Genomic DNA, 25423 nt, shown 5'->3' on the forward strand with positions numbered 1-25423 from the left:
CGTAATTATTATTTATTGGACACGGTATACCGCATGAATAATAAATACTTAACAATTAAGTGATAATTAATAAGTAACAATTGAAATCGTATTCGTAATTAATAAACAAATTTTATTATTTCAAATAATTAATAAGTAATTGTTTTCTCTTTCATTTAAACTTTCAAACAACAAATAATTACACATACATATATATATTGTATTTCAATTACACTCGTGATTAAAATAATTCGTAATTGAATCAACATTCTAAATACATTCGAGACCAATCATTCCCACGTTATCGCGACTGTGAATACTCTCCACTCATACAGGATTGTGTACGCCTATCTTGAAATGTGATTGGTTTCTTGAAAATTCGTTCAATTCCTTCTTGAGTGGTACCACTTATTACGTTTGCATAGGTCATTTTGCTTAGAACACGTAATTTTTGTTTGGTGTGGTTATGGCATGGTAGTTCTAGGTAGTTTCTCACTTACTACTGAGGGGGGTTGGGGGCTCCCCTTGACATGCCGAAAAAATTCAAAGTCGAACGAGTCACATGGATCGTAATCTAATCTGGGCTTAAATATGGGACAACAGGTACAAAATACATAATGCAAAGATGAAACATCCTTCTTTTTGTTTATTTTTAAATAAAATTTGCGTAAATGTGTTTGTAAGATTTTTCTGATTAAAATAAGAACAAACAAATTTTTTACCATAAATTATAATCAAGTAAGTATTAATATGAAAAGTATATTTATATTTTTTATAAAATTTGTAATTTTATAAGATATAATCTTACAAAAATTATATTGTATTTGATCTTAATTTAATCACAAAAACCTCACAATTACAGTGAGAAAAATCTTACAATTACCGTTAAGAAAAAATAAGAAATAAAAAAGTGTCGCATTGCACTATAATGATATCCATCCTTTATTTGCTGTCTACTTTTGTGTTTGTCGAAGTTGTATTAATATTTTTATTAATAATAAGGTAAAATAACTGGAAAATGATTAAATTAATAGATTAATCATAAACACGTCATTCGGCGCAAACCGAGCCGCGAAAAACACGTCGAAAAATACGTCGACGTAGTATGCAGTGATTTAACCTAAAAATTTTTAACTTCTTAACAACAGATTGCTAACCTCAAAATATGTAATTAAATATAATTACTTAAAACAGTTTCACACACAAAGTTTTGTTCATATTTACCAACTGATGAACAATGGCATTTTAAAATTTTTAAAAAGATTTGATCCATTTTGTATAACAGGCCACATGTTAGAGAATTTTTTCAGATTTTTCGATCGTAAAATGTGATCACAAAAAATAGAGAACGTAAAAACAAAACGGAAAGTTGCAAATTTTTCGGAAATGACAAATCTTGTCTTCGCCATTTTAATTCTATCGGAGGATATTGCCAAAAGCAGCAATCTCTGATGTTGTCAGCAATCTTTGCCAGATTTCTTGTGGGGGTGAAACAATGTTATAAAAAATAAAAACCAAACTTTCGACATTTTCTCCATACTTAACTTGGTTAAGTATAATATTGTCCACTTAATAAGTATATTATGCAGTATTAGACGGTTTTACATTTAAAGAAACGATTATTTAACTAGGAACACGAAATTCAAGATATGAAACTATGATATGCGTGATATACAAAATCTTCGTTATGATTACAACGTCGTTGGTTGATGGAGCGAGCGAGATACGAGTCTTTTGAACGTTGTGCGAGCGCCGATGAGGCTAATTTTTTTCATAAGTATTGCTCTTTCTCGATTTTTTTCAAAATTAAGTTCTTAATGTTTTAAATATATTTCGGATAAAGATATAGGCAAAAGTAATTTTTGAGCATTTTTTATTCCATCGTTTACCCGAATGTATATACTTCTTATTACAGTTTTATTTCACATTCTTTATATTAAATAGATACACGTGACTCCCATTAATATTCGGACACGATATTATTAGAAAAATTATTGCTCCCTTTTATTGTTTATGGCAGTATTATTGAATCGTTTTCTCATATAATAAAGCACTTCTTAAAGTAAGTAGAAAAATAAATTTTGTTTATTTATTGCACATGTTCTTTTGTATAATAAGCGATAAACAAGATTGTGACAAAATTTAACGTCGCAAAAATATTCGGACACAACATCTTAGATGCCAGAGTAAAATATTGTATTACATTGACGACGCCGCTAACACATATTGTATATAAATAAATAAAAATTCGTTGTAAGAACTTGGTACCACAGAAATTATTGGTGATATCAGACGCTTTACTTGTGAAAATAGGATGAAAAGGAAGAAATACGTCTTTTGAAATCCGACAATTGATTATTTATCACAAGGGAATGGGATCTTTTAACAATAAAGCAAAATTAATGGAAACAATCACGAAAATATGGTCAGAAATTCCGACTGAGTTTTGTGTTCGATTAATTGAATTTATGCCACACACAGATGCAATGCAGTCCTCAAATCCAAGGGTTATCCAACATCTTATTAGACTGTTATGAGAACTACAGTCAATGATACATCGCTGTTTTTCATTAAAAGTGATTATATAACTTAAGCGACGTATGTTTCTATGCATTCGTAGGTACCGAACAATTCTATCAGGAGCTTATACTATTTCTTTCGTCCTTTCCTAATTCGATGGGATCTCGATGTTGCGAGCCATCCTTGTCCTGCTCGCCTCTAGCGTACACATGTTCGTATCTATTGTCTCGAGTCGTCTGTAAGTCATTCCTCTGACGGCTTGATTCTTCTCGTCGGAGACCCTAAACGAGAAAGCCACTTGAAGGTGCCATAAAATAGTATTCCCTGCAATTGCTGTCAAGGACGGAAGGACTGTCCTGAAACTATGCTTATCGTAAACGAGAATTTCGAAGCATTGCACAGCATATGGTGTATCTCGACGTATTTCGTTTTTTTTTTTTTATGAAACCATTTCTAAATAAACCATAGACCTTTCCTAATATATTAAAGAATTTTGTCAGCTTCTTCTTTGTTGAAAATTGTGGTTCAAAATAATGAGGAAGAAAAATAATTGATATGTTTCTTTTTCGCAGGAATAGAGAAAAGACTGTTCCTCAATACATAATCTATTGCAATCAGTGTTTTAAATTTTTCAGATTTTCTGTGTGGTAGGGTTTGATCGTATATTTATATTAGTCTCTATACTTGGACTAAATGATATTAACGAAACTAAGGGAATCGTGAAAATAATATAAAATTTCAAGTTACTGCAGTAGCTGTGTGTGTGTGTGCAATGTAATTTAAGTTATAATTTTTTCCATAATTTAAATATTTAATCTTTTTAACTTACTTCTAATAAACGAATTTTATTGTGTCTGACGGTGCATTATTTTTTTACACAATATTAATCGATCTCGTAGTAATATGACTGAAACTTTTGGATCGATTAAATATATGTACTACTCGATTAAAAACATCTAGCATTTAACATTTTCAACTATTTCATCATAAATACTGTACGATATTTTTGCAGTATAATTTATGCTGAAATTCATTTGCATCTTGTAATTGCGAAACAAATGACAACCTAGCAGAGTTGTACATTATTTAGATAATAAATTATAGAAACGTTACGAACAAAAGATACTTCTTCATCTTTATGCAATATTGGAGGGTCCTAATAAAATAAGTATCTTTATTCGATGTGTTTGAAATAAATAATTTTATTAGTCGAGAATTTGTCCGACAAATAAAAATACCACTTAATTATCAACACGTAACTACATTGTTCCAGAACAAAAACAAATCAATATTCATAGAATCGTTTTTCAAATAAAGATAGGAAAGTGTCGAATATGATGCTTGGTCTCAAGTCTCCGATTATGCTCTCTAGTTTTCATTTCGGGATAATACAGTATCTAACAAAAAGATAGCATACTTTAAAACTAATGTAATTTTTATTTATGTAACATTACAACTAAAATACTGTTTCTATATAAATTTGCAAAATACCACTATAAACATACACAAATGAAATAAAATTGCATTTCGCAAGTGTAAACAATTTTATTTAAAAAAAGAGAATTTTTATGGAAATACAGTCGGACAAAATGTTAGCACACTTAACTAAAAATTATGTATGTCAATAAATCAAGCAATAATATTGAATGCCTAATGTTTTGTGGCTTCATCTTTCCACTTATTAACAGTCGTCATTATCTACGAAGTTTCTTTATTAGTTTTTTGTTCTAATTGTTTCTTATCATCTTAAATACATTTTTATCATTCGGCAATCTTTTGAAATTATCTGCCATTTGCATAATGCATGGTTATGATTTTCGCAACAATTTTCAACGATATGATCTTGCTGATTAATCCTCGAGAAAAAAATTCGCGGCATCACTCTGTTGAAAAATATGTACAGGGTATTCCTGAAACTATATACAAGCGGTCACCGGGTTATTCTTCATAAAAAAGAAATGAAAAAGATATAGAGTGACTTCTTTTTTTTTTAGGATTTCGTTTTTGAGAAAACCAGGTTTTAAACCTTGCTTTGTACATACGCTTTTCCGGCTATAAGCGATGTACAGCGCTTAGCAAATTTTCAATCTCGATTTTCTCGAAAACTAAATCCTAAACAAAGAATATTATTTTACACTTTTTTCATGTTTTTTTTTATTTGGAATTACATGGAGTCGCAACATAATTCTTAGTGAAATATGCCATCATTATTTTCCACCGTATTTCCATAAAAATTCTTTTTTTCTAAGTAAAATTGTTTAAACTGGCGTAACGTAATTTTATTTTATTTGTGTATGTTCATAACAGTAATTTACAAATCTGTATAGTATTAGAATCTCGGTTATTACCTTAAATAAATCTAAATTACGTTAATTTTAAAGTGTGCTATCTATTCGTCCGGCACTGTAGCTCGTTGAGTTTCTTCTTCTTTGAGCTTCTTCACATGTCGCGAAGAAAAGATATTTTTCTACCAGAAAGTATCAGTGCACATTTCTTTTTACATCCATTTCCAATACATACATTTTTTATTCAAAGCGTATTTATTCGTGGCGTTGAATATAAAAAATTTTCATCTTTTATCTTTATCTTTATATGAAGGCTACGAATAGATTTGCGGATAACTTTTGCCAGAATTTTGAAGATTCAAACTTTTACATTCTTGAATATACCTTCATAAAGCAGAGATTGAAAACAATTATGACATCGGTTTCAGTTCGTGAAAGAATTATGGAGAATCCAAAAATTCTCATCAAACAGTTTCCATTGTTTAATGATGAAAATAAACAAAAAGCAATACCGCGTATCCAATTAAATAATGATATTTTATTCGAAGTATGCACACGTGCTATTTTATGTCCTTTATATCCGTTTATGTAACTGCGACAGGCTGACTAGAACGCGCTGTTTGACCCATCAATTGAAACAAAAAACTCAACGCACACAAAATAACTGCCGAGTAGCGACGATGTCTTCGAGCACCAAGGAGAAATGTGATAGTTGAATGCCGACATTTAAAATCGATATTATGTATATAGGTCCATAACTGTTAATTTTCAGTTCTGTATGATAGCCAGATAGGATTAGTATGTCACTTACTGTGCCCATTAAAGTGGCGTCTGAAGTTTTCGATAAATTATATGGTTTTCTATGTTGATGTCTTTTATGTTGTTGATGTCATATATGTTGACGTCTTTTACATAACTACTAATTTTATTATGATTGAAATATATAAGGAACATAAAATATTTAACAAAATATAAATAGTAGTTTTCGATCGAGTTACTGTGCCTTGTAAGAATGAAAAGTTTACTACTGCGTGCTATTTGAGCCGTTCAGTGCATACATCGATTAACTCCACTTTTTGAAAAATCTTAAATTTATGTGTCAAAGCACTTGCTATAGTCATAACTTTTTATATTTATAATAACTTCCCTGAATAATAAAAATTAACACCATTAAACGGCAACATTTTTTTGGCCATTGAAAAATAAGTAATTTATTTCAGAAGTCATTTTGATTAACTCCATACCCTAATGTAATCGTTGCTTTATTGTCATGCATCAACGCTTTGTTTTAAACAGCCGAAGATGCTTTCCCCCCTCTCAATAATATTGGTAATAAAATCGCACCGACAAACAGATTAAAAAAAAGCGCAACGCAAACGGTAGTTAGTATAACAGTGATTTCGCACGCTGAATGTTACTGTCTACTTCACCATTATTGCACGGCCTACATATTTTCTTGGTCTTTTCATCATTACTCCCAGATTGTTTTTAAAGAAATAAATATTATACCGTTATAACCAAGATGAGTGAGACTAATAACAACGTGGATGACGAAAACAGTGATGGTTCTTCAATACGATTTATTAACAGAAAGTGTGGTTCAAGAAGACGTTTATCGTTTTCCTCGGATTCATCTGATTGCAACAGTACAAATTTCGCAACAAACACGTTGATTGGGAGGAAAAGAAGTTGTAATCCTGATAAATGGACACGAAATTTACAAAAGCATAACAGAACAAAAGGTTTGGCATATAGGAATAGGGAAGGAAATTTAATACCTGCAAAAACATTTGTCGATATAAAATGCAGATGCCGCCAAAAGTGCAACCAAAAAATTTTTTCAAATGAGAGAGAGACTGCCATGAAGGCATTTTATAGTTTACATAGTCAGCTTGACCAAAATATTTTCTTAAGAGGTTGTATTAAAGTCAACGAAATAAAAAGAAGGCGCCCCACGAATGAAACTAAAGAACGAAGATCACATTCTTTTACATATTACTTTCGAAAAGACACACGTGATATTCCCGTTTGCAAAAAATATTTTAGAGACACTTATCAGGTGAGCAATGGGTGGATATACAAATGTTGTTCTAAAGAACAAGTTACATCTTTGGTTGATCTGCGCAAAGGCCATGTTGCAAGCAATAAAATAGATGACACAAGTGTTATAAAACATATAAAGTTATTTCCAGCCTACCGTAGTTACTACACTAGAGCTCATAATCCAAGATGACAATATTTAGATCTTGACTTAAATATTAAGAAGATGTATGAACTATACGTCACAGAATGTGAAAAGGAAAATGTAGTACCAGTGAAAGAAAAGTATTACTATAATGTGTTCTCTACAAAATTTAATTTACATTTTAAACAACCATCAAAGGATACGTGTCAAAATTGTGATGCTTTGCAAATAAAAATTCAATCCTCAGACGGTGAGGGAAAGAAGATGGCAGAAATTGAAAAGGAAACTCACTTAGAAGAGGCTGAACGGGCTCGCAGTCAAATGGCTGCCGACCGAATGGCAACATCAGAAAAAGTTTTCTTATTTTCTTTCGACTTGGAAGAAGCTTTGGCCTTTCCCAAGCTGACCACATCCGTAGCTTATTATAAGCGTAATTTATATGTTTATAATTTCGGATGTCATGAATTCAGTAAAAATATAAGCCACATGTTTGTTTGGCCAGAAACTGAAGGATCTCGTGGGTCTCAAGAAATTTCATCTTGTCTAATAAAGTACATAAAGACTTACGCTACAAACTTTGAAAAAATAATAACATATTCGGATTCGTGTACCGGGCAAAACAGAAATATTAAAACTGTCTTAAGTTTATTGAAACTTGTTCAGAATATGGAAATAAGAGCTGAGTCAATTGAAATGAAATTTTTGGTAAGTGGGCACAGCTATTTGCCTAATGACTCAGATTTTGCCATTATTGAGTCACGTGCGAAAAAAAATCAAAACATTTTTTCACCAGATGATTGGTACAATATAATCAAAACATGTAAAAAGAAAGCTCCATTTCATCTAATCCAAATGACCCACCAAGATATTTTTTCAACAAAACCTTTAGAACAATCAATCATTAACAGAAAAGTAACCGTCACAGGCTTTCTAGTAAATTGGCTTAAAATGCGCTGGATAAAATTAGAAAGGTCCAAACCCCATCTTATACAATTCAAATGTGATTATAATGAAGATACAGAATTTAAAGCCATTAATTTAAGAAAATCTCTATCAGGTAGACCGCAAAGTTTGAAAAATATATATCAGCCTTTATTATATCCTAAAGGCAGAACTGTGACAAGGGAAAAATGGAGAGACATGATGGACCTGCTAAAATACATTCCTCCTGTTGAACATGATTACTATAAAAACTTGACAACAAATCGAAATGACGAATCCTCACATCCAGCTGATGAAGAAGACATTATTTATAATATTTCTGATGAATTAATTACAAATAATATAATATAACAGAACTGTGAACATTCATTTTTATGCAAAAGCTGTAATAAAAATATATAATAACTAACTTTTTCTGTAATAAAAAACTTAAAAATTTAAAGACTGAATTTAACTTTACTACTTTTTTTCAGTTGCCAAATTGATTAACTCCACCAGTCACATAAAAGTTGTAACATTACTGACGATTATTTTTTGGCTATTCTTTCTTATTAATTTTATACAGCGTCAGATGAAAGCTATATCTGTATTTATGCATTCTACATTATATGTGTGAATCTATATTATAACAGGAATTTTAGAAAACAATGTACATCGTTTCATCGCGTTTCTCAACTTTTTCTTTTATGGAGTTAAGCGATGTGTGCACTGAACGGCTCATTTACTGAGCCTTTTCTAGTTATTATCTGCACACTCATCTAATTACTATGTGTCAATCTCTGTGCACTGATCTAATCACTATAAAGAGTGATAGGTAAATACTAAACTTCGAAAATTGTATGAGCTTTGGGTACCATAATTTATTACACATGTTCAGTACAATCACGTATAGCGTATACACATTTCACGGACAAAAAAAGTAATCTTAAATGTAACACGTAGTTTCCTATAAGAGGGCTCAGTCTAGACTGTTTTTCTGCAATTTGATAGAGTTTTTTGAATATAATAATTTATTTTTTTGTTTTGTGGAAAGCATGATTTTTGTATTTTTTTTATCTTTATTTGCAAAGTGATTCGTAAATCTTTTAACAAAATCAGGAAAGAAGGAAATTCTGCGGCTGGAAGAAAAAACACTGCATGTCACATGTTTTCACTTTCGAGATGTTTGTCCTTTAAAGTTCTGGCCATCAATTCCTTTCTTGGTTTTCCATTTATTGAGCTTATCGTATTTGCATAAACTAAATTTCTTGAAATTGTAACATGTTGCGGATTCTCTACAGTCACTAAATTATGCCGCGAGATCTAGGACGCTCGGAGCGTGGGCTGAGTCGAATGGTGCCGGCCCTGAGCAACGGCGAATGCGCGTAGGGTTTGTGCGTCGTGCCGAGCCGTGAGTCTGGGGAGTGGGGAATGCCTCGTTTCTGGCTGAGGAAGCGATCTGCCGAGAACGAGGATCTTTGTCGCGTAGACCGTAGCGTTGGGTGTTTGGAAGAAATAAGTATAACTGTGACAATTCGAGCCGAGATTAATTCATATGAAATGAAGGAAGATAGCCGCTAAAGACCATAGGGCAGCAGGCGAAATAATAAAGGACAGTGCTGGCAACAACTGGCAGCGACCGTTCCAAAGATATGTCAAGACTAGTGACCGGCCAGAAGCCGCATTCGTAACTGGGAATTTCTGATCGGTTTTTCGGTAAGTCTCATTATCAGTACGAATTTCTTCATTTACATTTCGATGGCTCGGACACCTTCTCTCGGCTGGGCTAATTATTCGCCAGTGCGAATTATTACACGCCACGTGCGTTACGCATATGGCGTCTCGAGAAAGCTTGTGAAACTGGAAGCACGTGTCTTCCACGTGGGCAATCGGTTCTTGCGGATATATGGCGTCGCGGCCATATTTATTTATATTAATATTCGGACAACTTTTAAAACGCCATAACTTGCTTAGAACTGGACTGAACAACTTGAATTTTGTTATTGCTTAGAATGATTAAAGAAAATAATATATGACGAAATATATATAACGAAGATTTAAGAAATGCATTTCATAGATCTCGGTAATTTATATGCATGTTGAAAATTTCAGTGGAATCGGTTGACTTTGGTATAAGCGGTAAACAGTTAAAGATCGCAAAAATCGCAGTTTTGTCCTGATTTTTAATATTTCTGTCCAATAATTGTGAGAAAGTTGCTGTTTTAAAATTTGTTTAATGCTCGTAACTATGATCTTGCGTTAACTGATTTCGATGAAATTTTCGGCATGCATGTAACTTATCGAGATCTACAATACGTATTTTTTTTAATTTTCGTTATAGGCATAGAAAAGTTAAAAAACGAGAGTTTTTCAGTTTGTAACTGGTAGGTTTATTTTAAGTGCTCACCTTTTCCCACCTCTTTATACACTACGTTCCACTCTCTTTTCTTACGATGTTCCTAATATATTTTCTTTGCAATATGTAAGCTTATTTTCTAATAAAATGTCGCTTTATGGGCATGTCTTGTATTTATTTCTTTATTTCTAGATATCTGAAACTGTTTCTTAAGTTGTTTAACGTAAGTATTATATAACATACTGTATAGCGTACCTGATTATACATTCACTTCAGATTGATCCTCTATAACTTGAGATATTATTTTATTGTCGTTAAGAATATGAAATCCTTTATCATTTCCATCATTTTTAATCACATTTTCTACATCGTACTCTACGCAGTACGAAATGCACCTTGCGACATTATACATATAACTTTGTGATTACGGTTTGTTCGCTATCTGATCTTTCATGCAAAGATGAATTACTTTCACCCACTTTTAGAAGCTGTTATTCATTTTTATTCCTCTATTCGTGTTTGCTGCATCATCTTCTTTGCATTTTAATATGTTATCTTTATAATTTTTTTATGATGTATACAGTAAATCTACCAATGTTATATTTACGAGACAAGAAATTAATTGTTTCTGAAGCGTCTATTAATTTCAAATTTTTCTTCAATACAAAGCACCACTCTTTTTCTCTTTACGTTTGATTTGTGTGAAGACGTAATGAGAATATAGTTTCTGGACGAATCACATACATACAAGTAACTGAATTAAATCGTTACTTATCTTACATTCTATGCAGGAAGACTATGCTAGAATTTCTAACTAAGAAACAAAAACAGTGTGTTGTATAATGGGTATGTCGCGTAGACTGGAGTTGGATAAGAGGAGCATCGTTCCTGACATCCAATTGTTGGTAACGGGTTACTATGTTGGATAAACACAGTCCAGATAAACGGTGTTTTACTAGTTCTTGTACTAGTTGTTCTATCATTAGTATTTATTTAAGATTGATGTCGTTTTTAAATCTCTATTTTATACGATTTTAAGATTTGTTTATAGTATGTATTTTTTTTTGTTGCAACTTGAATGTCCGAATTATATATAATATATATTATATATTATCAGATATTTCAAGATTTAATGAAAAGTATTTGTTTAATATAATGTTTTACAAGTAGTGTATAAACAAGGATTCGGACCTGGACAAACTAATCTAAATTAGAATCGAAATTGCGTAGGAACCGTATTTTATTAGGCTTCCCTCAATTTATTTTCTTTATTACATCACCGCCCAATGCTTCATCCTGTAAAAAATAATAAAATGTCATGGTTAATAATAAATCAAAGACCTATACGTATAAACTATGAATCGTTTAATAGAGTTCGATGATGTACCTGCGCTGTTGTCTGTTTTTGAGTTGAAGTAAATTACCTCTCAGATGTTATACCAACAGAACTTTTATGATTTTCATTATTTTTATCGGTTTCTTTGCTTTTGTTACATGCTCCACTGCCATTAGCTTTATCTGTTTTTTCCGCTTCTTCTTCATCGTTACTACTCTACTGACAATAACTATTATCTCGTCATTATTGAAGGGTTTTACCGGTCTATTAGCAAATAATGTTTGCATCTATAAAATAGCATGCGATTATCCAATCTGTCAAATCTGGTAGTATATTATCATTTTTAAATGAGTTTGTTTGCAAGTATACATATACTTCTGTCTTTTGTTTTTGTGCTTCCTCCTTTCTCTTATCACAATAATTTTTAATTTCTTTCCTGATATTTCCAATATCTGCAGTTGTTTCAGTAGTTTCCAAACATAGCACAAGTTCTTTTATTTCACGACTATATGTAAAGAATTAATAGTAACAATACAATCGAGCTTATAATGGCAAATCAATATTTTGAAATATTACATTGTATATGCTTGACCTCTGTAGGTTATTAAAAGCGTTAGTGTTATTTTTGTTAACAAATTTACCTAATGCTTTATTTAGATCATTCACTGTTAGTATTGTTCATAGGTTTTTATTTTCAACCAAACTGGTGTCCTTTTAGTTTTGCTTGTATGTGGTTTCCACAAAACCTTAATTCTCCTAATTAAAAAACCAAACAAATTTTACCTTCGAGCACCTTGTAGAATATCGCAATTTTTGTTTACCTCAGTATAGCCCATAATGTCAGTCGTATCCTGGAGTACTTACCGGAACTTCTTGTTTTACAGAATACAATTAATTCGTGAGAATTAGCAACTTTATCACAATATTTCTGTGCCAATCTAAAATACACATATTATTTATTTCCATTTATTACTTGTATTCGTTAATATACTAATAGAATCTTACTTGGTCGAATCGAACCGTTCTTTATCTTTTAAGTAAATTACTTTCAATCGAATATACAGCAAGACCGGTTGCTTCGGATGGTTTGACAATTGTTCCACGGTACTAGGAATCAATTCATTTTCTATGCGTCGGTCGACGATATTAAAAACTGATTCTGATAGCAATCTATCATTATTACTTTTTATATTTGTATCATTAAGGACCAGAGTGTCAAACACAAATGGTCTAACGGTTTTTAATTTCAATTTCTTCAACTTAAACTTATTACCGTTTACGCTAAGTATGACAATGTGTTTGGCCTTTGATTCGCCTTCGCATAAAGAAATCGCAATCTGTAAGTGCGTTTCTTAAGCAGTAGTTTCTTATTTTTCATGCATCATAATTAATAAATAAATCTAAAAATATACCTGTTTGAGAAATGTAGTATTGTCTTTTAGAGATAAACACGTGTGTGATACAACATTCCTGTTCCCCTCCCCACACGACAAAGTCAACAAAAGAGGGAAGGTGGGCTTCTGAAGTATATCCACGTTTAAGACATGGTGCACGTTTTTTATGTAAAACAAACAAATTAAAGCATTTCACCTATGAATGAAAATCATTTGTATTAAAAAAAAAATGGAAAGACCTCTCAATACATATATGGATCTCATAAGTTCACCTTAAAATCGTTCAACATCCGTATTAATTTATCATCGTTCATGCAGCTTAAACCAAAAATTGCAACATGGGTATTACCCATTTTTATCATCAGTGGAGGAATGATGGCTGTCCATTTTCCAAAATAATTTATGAAACCAGACACAGACAACAAGTCCATTTGGCCCATTTATTCCACAACCTATAATTTTGATTATAATTACTAATGGCTGAATCAATGTTGAAAAATCACTGTACTTAAACTATTGATATTATATTTCTTACTTGGATGGTCATTTTTCCCGTGAATGGAAAATATTAGCATGTCAATATTAAAATTTGGATCCTAAAAATTTACAGTTTTAAAAGTACAGCGTGGGAATGTTAATTCTGGCTCGCTCAAAAATTGGATGTTAATTGCTCTGATGAAAAGACAATAATTAATATTTGTCGTACTTCAAATACCATCTTATATTGATATTATCATATCTTGCTAACCTGGGACCCATATAGTATTTATTTAACAATTCCATACATTTTAATTCATCAGAAGTTGTTGGTTTCGCATCGTGAAATAAATCTCCACAATGAAATATATGGTCTACATTTTTTTCCTTGCTACATTGAAGTATTTCTTCAAAAGTATTAATGCTCTCATCCGATGACTCTCCTGCTTGTATAAATTAATTATTTGCAGTATATATGTGCGTGTGTTGCTGTCAACGGTCATGATGCTACCACTGAGTAACCACATCAATGGCCTTGCCATTTTTTAATTACTGTAATGTCTCCAGTTACATTTCGAAATATGTATTCTTCGATGCATTCTCGGCATCGACTAGCGTTTGATGTTTCCAGGATTACAGAACCATATCCTTCACAATGACAATCTGCCTCACTTCTGTGGTTTCCTGCGATGGTATGCCAGCCTTCAGGAAATAATTCTCTTTCTTCTGCTGCCACTCGAGACCAACATTTTTCACACAATTTGTATTCTTCAGCTTCAAACACGAGTTGCATTTTCCTTATACATTGGCATATTAAGAGATCCTCGTGCACCTCTGGATAATCAGCGGGATTTACTTCATCCTGAAAGTGATTCCAATTTTTAATTTGTGTCGGACGAACTATCGAAGACGAAGGAGTGTTTTAATTTATCCTGATGTTTCGCGATTAGGTGTCCGGTCGCATCTGTTTTTAAAATTGCATTATTTATATCCGACATCTACTATCTCGTATGGCCCGATGTAACGTGGATCGAATTTACTTGTTTCAGGTTCTTTTTACACATGGACATATTACTCCACCATAAGTTATGTTGGATTAGCTCACTTATCGTAATTCCCGAAGATTAATTCGTGGGGTGTGAAATTCGTGGCTTCGTGGACGGAGGTATTTATATGAAATCATGGCAAATGGTAAGTAGAGGTCCCATTCTTCATATGACTCGATGTATTGTTTTAGATGTTCTGTTAATACAATATATGGCTCCTTTTTAACGATCCATCTCGGCAACATGTAGCATTAGTTTCCCAAGAAACTAGTGTTTTCATCTATCGAAATGGATTTTGGTGTCTCACGTATTGCAATGAAATGACTCGCGGACGCGTCAGCTATTATCATGGCTTTAATATCTGATAAAGCAACTGCTAACCAATACTTTTTTAAATTGTCTCGTATAGTTAAAATGTAGCGATTTCCATTGATTGTTTTTGGAAGTAGTCCAAATGTGTCGATGGCAAGTTCGTCAAAAGGTTCCAGAGATGTGTCCGTAATAATCACGGGTTGACGGGTTTTGTTCTGATAAGTGAACGAATGAATTCTTGTGAATCTTTTCTCATTTCGGGGCAGTGATATTTTTCTTTTAACCCTTTCGGTACGGAGGACCTGGCCGCGGTTATACATTCGTGGAACGAGGAAGTTTTTCGCAAGAGTGGTTGCACTGTCCGACAGCGTAAACCGCGAAAACATGTTTTGCGGCATTCATAGAAATCTCGAGCGTGATTGACACTAAACTTTTCATTCGGACCGCGACATCGGTGACTGACGCGGAATTTAACGTGTTTGGAAAACATTTCTAAAATGTTTATACTGCTTTGTCGTAACCTAAACCAATCCTTGGCAGAAAACCGATTTCGACGGTATCTTATCTCGCGGATCAGACGGAAGGACAGACAAAACAGGCATGGCGCTTAACGTTTTAAAATTATATCTTTTTCTTTACAGTACATTAATTAAAGTAAATGGCATTGATATAAATAATATGGTCCAATATTACAAAATTAAAATAAATAACAAAATGAATAGTGTAACATAATAAATAATAAAACTAATAGTGAAATATAATCAACGACAAAACTAATAGTGTAACTTGGTGTGATAGTTTTCGAAACAAGGGGAAACGCGCAAGCCCACATTACATTGTTCGCACTGATACTTGGATTCACGTCTCACACCACCAGCCGCACATACAACACATCTTCATTTTCGATCTTTTTTCCCCGACTGATATATCGAAGGAAAATGTCCCCCTGTGAGCCTTGTGGGATAATGAATTCCAGACTTGCTGCACCGATGATATTCATGATTCTTGTGTTATTTTTCTAATATTTCCTTAAAATTTCGCCATTGAGATTTGTTTTTTTGTGGTGTGCTTATATAGGCAGTATGCGTTCCACACGCAAATGTCGATCAAGTGGAAAAAAGTATTTGCGATACCACTTTAAACTTTTGCTTATCACCATATCTGATTTATCGATTGTACCCATTGAAGAGGGACAGAATGATTCGCTAAATGCTTTTCGGAGCATATCAATGATGTTCCTTATTTTATATATCCGATCATTGGTGGCTCTAACATCATGGCTGAAATGTAACATCTCTAACAGTTTCAAATATCGATCTCTAGCCATAATTTCTCCGAAGACATCATTACGCAGAAGTATGTCTTTACTCCAATATTCCACCAGGGATAATTTCTTATTACGTGTCATAAGAAATGAAAGAGCGAAAAAACAGTACAATTCGGATACTGTTGTTCCGTTTACATCCTTCATATCGTTGTTTTCTTTTTTTGACCAATAATCATTCGTTTCATGTGCAATATATTGTACGAATTCTTCTGAGACGAAAAGTTCAAAATAATCAATGATTTTTGCCGATCTGCTGATATTTGGTATAATCCCTGCATGTTTTGCCGTAAACGGATGTATGAGGAGTGTGAGGTATCACATATAGTCCTTTTTTTTCTCTGTACAATGAAATTGTTTTCGTTTTCATTTTCGGAATCGTACTCTGTATCAGTCAATCCATTGAAAAATAGATTTCTCTTTGAATTCCACCGTGACATTCTAACAAGGGCGCAAAAAACATTATATAAAACAAATTTTTAACAAAGCTTCAAACAAAATGTTCAAATATGATCAAATGTTTATCGAATGTTTCTAACTTGAAAATTGACCTCAAAACTGTAAAATTAGATACTAATCTTTCCAATTTCTCTCGCTTTCTTTCAATTACTTATAACGGTTCAAGAGGGATTTTGTACTATAATCCTGTAGTATAATCATATAGTCGCGTCTTGTATCGTACAAATATTCCAGTATCCAGTAGAAAAAAACAAAAGCTTCTTTCGTATGTAGAATATATTTCTATTAGGATTTAATCCAATATGGGTCAATAGAATCAAGAGATACTCTATCGGTACAGTACATTTCTTTTTACCAGCGTGAGTCGGCACAGGTGGTCGCATACACGTCGATTATAGTCAACAGCCGTACACACAGATCGTCGCGCGGTCGTCGCATATAGTCGGCACCCCGTACACACAGGTCGCCACGCGGCCGCCGCCTATAGGCGGCACCCGTAATGAAAGGGTTAAAGCTACTATGTACAATATTTACAATGATGTAGGTTGATCGGAAGGTTGCGTCGTCGTCGTCGCGTTCGTCGTCGGGGTCACCAGTTTGGCGGCGGTTCGATTGTGTCTTGTTCGTGAGTGGAAAGGAGAGGGGAGACGTTTCGTCCGGGGCCCGCTAGAGGACTCATCAGTAAGGCTACCCTAGCGGGCCCTTGCCTTAGACGTGGGGGTAGGAAAGGACGAAGTCTCCGTATATATAGGGATCGAGGCGGATCGGCTACTAGCGGGAAGAGGAGCCCTCTGCTGGCGCGTCTGGAGGTAGTCGCCACAGGGTTTTAGAATAATTTCATTTTTTCTTGACTTCTTAGGTACTTCTGCAGATTCTGCGGTATGGATAGTGAAAAGCATATAAAATTTCTTTCTATCAAACCATTTCATTGCAAACAGATTTTCAGATGAGCGGAACACTGCCTCTCCTTTTTTCAATTTATCAGTTATTTTAAGCATCTCTTTCCGTCTTCTTTGCACAGTGCCACAAGCGTTCGTACTTTTTTCGAACAATATGGGACTGGAAAACCAGTTGTCCAAATAATTAGTATGACCTTCGTTTAGAAAAGGTTGCAAAAACGACATTACAATGTTCCCTGGCTTTCCAATATATTGATATTCGGTAGCTACAGTAGTACTAGCCCCATAATAAATGATTATATCTTGGATATAACCCGTCGTGCAGTCACAAAGTAGGAATGATTTTATACCAAACCTACTTCTTTTCGAGGGAATATATTGTTTAAACGAGAGACAGCCTTTGTAGAGGAGTAGACTTTCGTCTATACACATAACCGCTGGTATGGCTGAAATGCATTGATAAAAAGATGTTCGTAGCATTTCCACTACTTCATTTATTTTGTGTAAACGATCAGCAGTGTGGCCGACTATGTCCGTAAAATGCAACATTTTCAATCATGAAAAGTAGCGATCTCTACTCATAATTTTACTGAAAATATCGCTTCGGAGAAGCTTATCTTTAGACCAATATTAATTTAAGGATAGCTTTTTGGTTCGCGTCATTAATAACGACGCAGCAATAAAACAATATAATTCATCCACTTCCATCCCTTCTGAAGCGTTCAAGTGATCCCTTTTGAGCTGTCGACACCGGTAATAGTTAGTTTTTTCCACAATAAATTTAACTAAATCTTTAGAAAAAAACAGTCTGAAGTAATCCAAAATTCTCGACGAACGATTTAAATTGTTCCCTACTACTCCCGAATGATGTGGCGTAAAATCATGAATTTTTGGACTAAGCTTCTTTGATGTCCATTTGATGCTAGAAGGAGTATTAATTCATACTTCAGGTTCTTCTGCTTCTTCAGATACCGAGGTGCTAAGTACACGTGCTCTATTGTTCCTCCTTTTGCGAAATGTTAAATTATATTGATTTTCTTCATCAGAATCTCTTTTGGAATCAATGATTTCCTTTATCCATTGTTCTCCTTTCAAGCGTTTTACACTCATCCTGAAGGGAACTAAATTCAAATTGTAAGTTATACATTAAAAAAATTAACGATATAAGCAAACATGCCAATTTGTTTTTCGTAGCTCATCTATATATTATAAAACATATATAATTAAGGCACGCTGTTGACTGTTACTAATTATATATTATAATGGAACGATTAGAACAGCCGGGAATTTTAAACACAGAATAGTAAAGTAATGTGTACTATAGAGAGTAATCATACCCACATAACTTTCCGTTGGTGCTGTTAACGGTGCCCACATAACTTTCCATGGATATCGCCAATTTCCGTTACACCCTTGTGACCTGCGATTAATCTACTGCGAGCTTCTTCTATTAATTTTCATCGAATTTCATCTGCTGGTGTGACAATGTTATCCGTGTTCGTAGGTTGTGGCAAAACTGGGCTAATATCTGGTTCGTCTCCATCAGTGGAACTGCTGTTCTCCTGGGATTTAGATTCGTAATCAGGTATAAACTAAGTTATACTTGGTTCACTGATCTTGGCAGGTGAGATTATTGGTAGATGTAATGGCGTAGATGAGGCTCCTGGGAGATTGTAGATGAGTGGTGTTTGCATCATTGTTTCTTCTAATCTTGGCTTCGCTGTTATCACAGTTTCATCTATGGAATTGCGTTTGCAAAAGATGCTTGGGTCATCGATTTGGTTATTTGGCTATTTGGACGTTTAGCTCTCATCGAGAGTGTGGGTTGTGGATGTCTTAAATGAATTTAACGCTGTCTTAAATTCCCACGTTTTCGACGTTATGTTCGACGTTCTTTTCCTGTGGCTGAATAATTATTCTTGAGCGAATTTAAAGTACGTGAAAGATAAGCTATGAAAAATATGTCAGGAATGTTCTTCGTATGTCACACTTCCAGTGAGCATTTTCTATGACTTTGTAGCAGCCATTGTACTGCAACTACGCGCCCGCCTAGAGAAACTCTCAATTTTATAGCGGTACACGGCCGGCGACGGTAATAACAGTTAGAGGATTCGCTTGCAGAGGCCAAGGACGAAGTAATAAACTTTCCCTGGTCGTTGCAAGTCGAAAATGACTTTATTGACTTTTTTGACAACCCCACGTGGACAGCAAATGTTGCTGAAAAATAATTACCGGCCGCCTACCGCTACAGGGCTACCTGGCCGCGCGTTTAGCGAGTCCGGGGAAAACCCTCAGGAGTAACTGTCACCTTGGACAAAGGAAGACGATGTTTCCGCCGGACGAATATAAACGGCAAAAGTTGGCTGCCGCGGGTCAGTTCGAGCAGTTCGGTTAGGTCAGTTCGGTCAGGACAGTTCGGTCAGGACAGTTCGGTCAGGACAGTTCGGTCAGGACAGTTCGGTCAGGACAGTTCGGTCAGGACAGTTCGGTCAGGACGGCACGGTTACGTCGAGTATCGGTAAAATTATAAGTTCGTATATAAGTCCATATTGTTATAATTGAGGGTACGGAACATTTAGAATACACAACCCCCTCAACTTCAATCAACTTTCTACTTGACATTATTAAAACCCCAGAGTAACCATGAGAAGAAAATAAAATAAAACATTTGTCTACAAACTCCTATTAAAATTTGGACGAAACACGCAATAGAAATTACAAAAATATTAGTTTGCATAATTGCCTAAGTATTCTCCACGTTTTCTATTATGTTGACTTATATGACTAGACATTTTCAGAATAATAGAGAATGTTACCATTCATCTTTTGTAATACACTGGTTTATATACACTTGACTAAACCAATTTAACACTAACCGATGATTTTCGAAAAAGGATTTCATAATTTTGGTATTTTAAATAATGTTGTACACATAATAAATCTCATAGGTGTACTTTAAAAGTAGCTGAAAAAATTCTTTTTAATGATAATATAATAATTTAAATCTCTGTAGTTTCGGGAAAATATTCTTTATATTATATTATGTTGTAATACCACATAGTGTTTGTTTTCATTAGTTTTATTTAATCTGATCTTATTTTTATTAATAAATATTTAGCGTTATTTATAAAACTTACATTTGTAGGATAGTAATGCATAAATGCCAGCTGTAAACGTGATCATTTTTTTCTATCATTATACTCGAGGGGTAGGAAAGTTAATTCTTAATTCTATCAATTCAAATGAATTCTGCAGTATTTATGGAGTATTTTTTGTTTTCAATAGATCATGTTGGACATATGTTGCACAATGTAGCCATCGAGACAAGTTTTTCTATTTTTTCGATCCGATGTACAGTGTACACATTTTTGACCCGATGTCGCGTTCAGTGATGGTTCGTGAAAGAAATTATTCGTAATGAGACTTAATTCTGTTTGTGCTATGCACAGTATTGAACTATAAGAATTATACATATATCTGTTTGAACTGTTCAAACGAACACGGTAACATATAGTGTATTTGTATGTATGATAATAAGATTGCTCGAAAAAATTTGAACGCAAATTCTTATATTAAGTTTAATGTACAATTCATAACTCCTACTATCGTATAGTTTAAAGCTAACGAGAAGACTTATGCGACGAACATGCCCGCACTGTTTATAGTCATCTCCTCGTCAAGTCTGAATAGTGCATATAGCGGTTTGAGTACGAATCATGCATAATTAAAGTGTGGATAGTAAAGTATTATTATACTACTTTCATGCATACTATAGCGAAGATAACCTGCAAAATTGACATCACTTTTTTCATCACTTTTTTAAATCGTGGGTTTAAACATCAATGTAGAGTATTATCAGAATCTGAATCATAATGTTTTATGTGAAATATTATATAATAGAATGAACCATCTACATCTCACAGTTGTATGTATTTACGTAACCGGTGGATGAAGTTTTGGAAATATGTAGTACCCGGGAAGGCTCATAAAGTGCAGAAATAAGTAAAATGTTCGACAATTTCCAAAATTACTAGTTTGTTATTCTTCCCAAATTTCCAAATATGTTGCAAATGTATCTTTTCGTTGGGAAGGATGAATTGGAGGAAGGATTGGAAGGATGAATTGGATAGTGGACTGTATGGTAAAAAAACGCTGGTGTAATAACACTAAATATGTTTTAACCAATATGATTCGTACAGAGGAGGTTATAGATGATATACAATAGAATGATGAAATGTGATGATGTGTCGTGAAGGTCATGAATGATACGATTAAGCGATCAATTTATGGCTACAAAGCTGTATCGAAATTTGCAAGCGCAATCGATTGTAGCGAAGCTAGGCTGCAAGCGCAAAAGTATTACAAGCGTAATGTGAATTGCGTGCACAAGAGCAGAGAAGAATTACAAGCGTAACTATATGTATCTACGTAACAGTAGCTGATAACTGATGACAAATGAAAACTAGCCACGGTCGCGGTGTGAGGGCCTATTTATTTCGTTGTGAATATTGAAAACTAAGCAGCACTGAACGTTCGTTACAGTGCACCAGGGCAATGCCCTAACGAACAACGTTGCATGGGAAATGACGGAAAATAAATAATGGTCGCGCTAGAATTCTTATGCATCGATCCAAGTGATACCAGTAAAGAGGAGGTAATCGACTGGCGATCTAAAATTGATCGATTTGATTTTAGTCACACGGGGCTATTTGCTTCAGCGTACTGGATCTGTATTGGAAAATTTATAGTTGGGCCGGGTTGTTGCTTGACAAATTTCCAATATTCGGAATCAGCAGCGGAATCGCCAACATCTAATTTCACCACAAATGAAGAGTTGCATTAAATGGAACATTCAGATTGAGAATACTCCATTTTTTATTACTGCAGAACTGTGCATTCTTGGTAGTTTGCAGGACATTTCTTGTACTCTACGCGCCCGAAATAACTAAATGTGTTTCTGTAATGGTTATAATATGGAGGAAGAAAAGCAGTGCAACACCCACTGTTATGTTATTCAACCAAACCAAATTATTCGAAATGCATTAATGATACTACTGCAGCTTGGTTTCAGTAGTCGAAGACAACTATGGCTGGGCTATTAATTATTTCATATCTTTCGATATTAGAGCGATGCTTCCCTAACTATTAATTATAGGTAAATATAGCCATTTTCAAAGCATGGTCACAACTATCAACCTCAATTTCCAAATTATTTGGAAATTTGGTTCCAAGATTTCAAATAGTGTGATATACATAACAAGAAATGTATCACATAATGAAAAATACCAAGATTGCACGATTCCTACTAAACATTCAAGTGGAAATATAGAAAGCAGGATTTTGCTTGCTTGAAGATTTACGGCTTTTATCGTCAGCAAAAACCGATTGGATCAATATGGAGATTAAGTGACGCAGTTTTCATGTCAAGATTCACGTCAGTGTTCAGCAGATATCTAGAAGACTGGTTCTTCTGCTTGAGACTTTGTATGGCGCGATTGCGGAAGTAATCAACAAGAAAAGGAAGACTACATTGATCTGAATTTCGACGTACTTTTGGAGCAAGGATTTGAGATTTGATATTGGATCTTTCATACCGAACTTTCCTGAATTTTGTTAACAGACTGAAACATTTACTTCTCGGGGTGAACAGGATCGGAAGTAATTGTGCGAAGTCGTGTATATTATCTATGAATCAAATTGTGCAGTAATGGCACTAAAAGTCATGTAGAAGCAAACTTGAAATCTGAATCGGTAATTGTTATTTACACGTCATTATTTGCTGATGCTTTCCATTAGTTAAAAACTTGCAACCATATTTGGATAACAAGCAATACAGCTTCAGAGGATTGATTGTCTTGCTACTTATTTCTATATTCAAATCCTTCTGCCACTAGAGATATTGCTTTCTTGAGTACGTTGATCAATTTACCGTCTGCTTCCGATTCTGACACGATTAAATCAAATACTCTAGATTTATAAAAATCCATGTTTATATGATCAATTTGGAACATTCATTCGATGAAATTGATAATGCAGATTTTCTAGTTGTAGCAACTTTTGCGAGGATATAACCTTGTTGTTGTCTATTAAGTAAGCTGCAAAGTTAAAAAGTAGGTATGTCGAATTTTTTCGAGCAAACTCAAGCATTTATAGTATTACAGAGTTAATGCAATTAAAATAAACTTATTTCTGAGGTTTTTCATAGTAGTGTTATTGGTTTAAACAGAACTATGATTTATATCGGACAGTATTTATCGCAGTTATTCTTGTGAAATGGAATCGCGTTGTATATTATGTGCTCGAGTACGAACGCTGTGTATTTCGAACCTGCAATTTGGTACTATCACTGATTGTGAGACACTGCATTGGTTTAGGTTGAAGTACGGAAAAGACTCGGTCAGGAAAGTAATTTTTCATTCTTATTGGAGGTTTTGTAAACGTTTTTAAAAAAGACAGAAATTGTAAATATTTATTGTTTACATAACAGTGCAATACATTTCTCGCAATATTTTCGGTCGTAACATTCCAATTTCAAAAAATCCTTCTCGCTAACATTGTTTCTATGTGAAATGAAGTTATTTGCATAATTTGGGCTTGATCGAGTTTCGGAAATGCGTTCGAGACTAGTTTCGGAATGACAATATTTTTTAAGTAATTTTGACATTTTCGAATTTTGTGAACTTCATAGATTATTAAAAACATTATATTTTATTTAGGACAGTAATTTAAATAGTTGGAATATTCAAAAATCTATTATCTTTGATATAATTAATCAAGTTAATGCGAATGAACTCCTGGGCGAATTTTACTTCTCTATTATATCGTATTCTATAGATGCTATTTTTATCGTTGCTATATAGGATGCTCTTTTCTACTGGTACATTTCGAAATGTGGTCCTGATGTCTACATGACACTCAGCAACTATCTGCTACCATCACGGAAGTTGTCGACTTGTCTTCCATCGGATAGATTTAAAAAAAAAAAAAAATGATTTGACATCATCCATTGGTTCGTTGAATTCCAAGAAATTTCTGAGAATTTACCTTGTCTTGGTACTGGAATTTTAAAGTCTAATGAACATTCGTTGATACGTAATACATATGTGGCATTATTGTTAATTGTACCGTTATTTGTTAATTAAATTTAGATCTTACATGTGCAATTTTCAATTTGTCAGTGTGTACTATTCCTAGATTACCTCCAATTAGTATTTCTATTCGGCAAGATTTCTACAACTTTGTTACAAAATTTTCCTATTTTAGATTCTTTCATAAGATAAATTAAATCTAATGGTTCATAAACTTCTTTAATTTGCAAATTTGAATTTTGTCGTCGTTTTCTACTTAACATTTCATCATAATTTTTAGGACTAGAGTTTATTATATCGTTCGTCGATAATTGTTCGACAGGGATTTCAGGTTGTGACGTCGCTTCTTCAGCTTCGGAAGTTGGGATGCGTAGATTATCTTCTCTTTGAAGCAAGGACGTTTCTTCCATCCTTGTCCTTTTTCATACTGGATCGAATATCGGCGAGATGTCTGACGAGACAGAAGATGCTTACTTTTTTCCTAATAACGGGTTGTATCTCGAATATCCATCGTTCGTTGTCTCTAGGTCCATGTAGTCGTCGATGAGAAGGTTGAGTGGGTTGTCCGGTGGCAGATAGACACGGCTGACTAAAGGGTTTGACCTGAGGAGCATGATGCAGGCGTGGGTCCCCAATATATGCCATACCGGGAACGACATCCACTTTCTTCCTTGATAATTTCCATCAAGTTGATCCATTTAGGGATGGCTTCACATGATTTCGAACAATCTTTGGAGAGGTGAGGCCTTGCGCATTTAACACGTGCCGGGGGCCGATTGCAATTATTAGGTTGGTGCGTATGAAATGTCGGATTCTTAAGTGATTGTATAAAACTGCATATC

At 34.0% G+C, this 25423-nt stretch overlaps 1 long non-coding RNA gene across 1 annotated transcript; it reads left to right on the top strand.

Annotated features, from left to right (window-relative positions):
- Nucleotides 1-9324: 9324 nt before the first annotated feature.
- Nucleotides 9325-17365, top strand: LOC143261973 (uncharacterized). Its single transcript, XR_013035961.1, has 2 exons — nt 9325-9606; nt 14503-17365. It is a non-coding gene; the product is annotated as an uncharacterized LOC143261973 (long non-coding RNA).
- Nucleotides 17366-25423: the final 8058 nt, after the last annotated feature.

The sequence above is a fragment of the Megalopta genalis genome, unplaced genomic scaffold (genome assembly GCF_051020955.1).
Source record: "Megalopta genalis isolate 19385.01 unplaced genomic scaffold, iyMegGena1_principal scaffold0077, whole genome shotgun sequence".
Taxonomy (NCBI): Eukaryota; Metazoa; Arthropoda; class Insecta; order Hymenoptera; family Halictidae; genus Megalopta; species Megalopta genalis.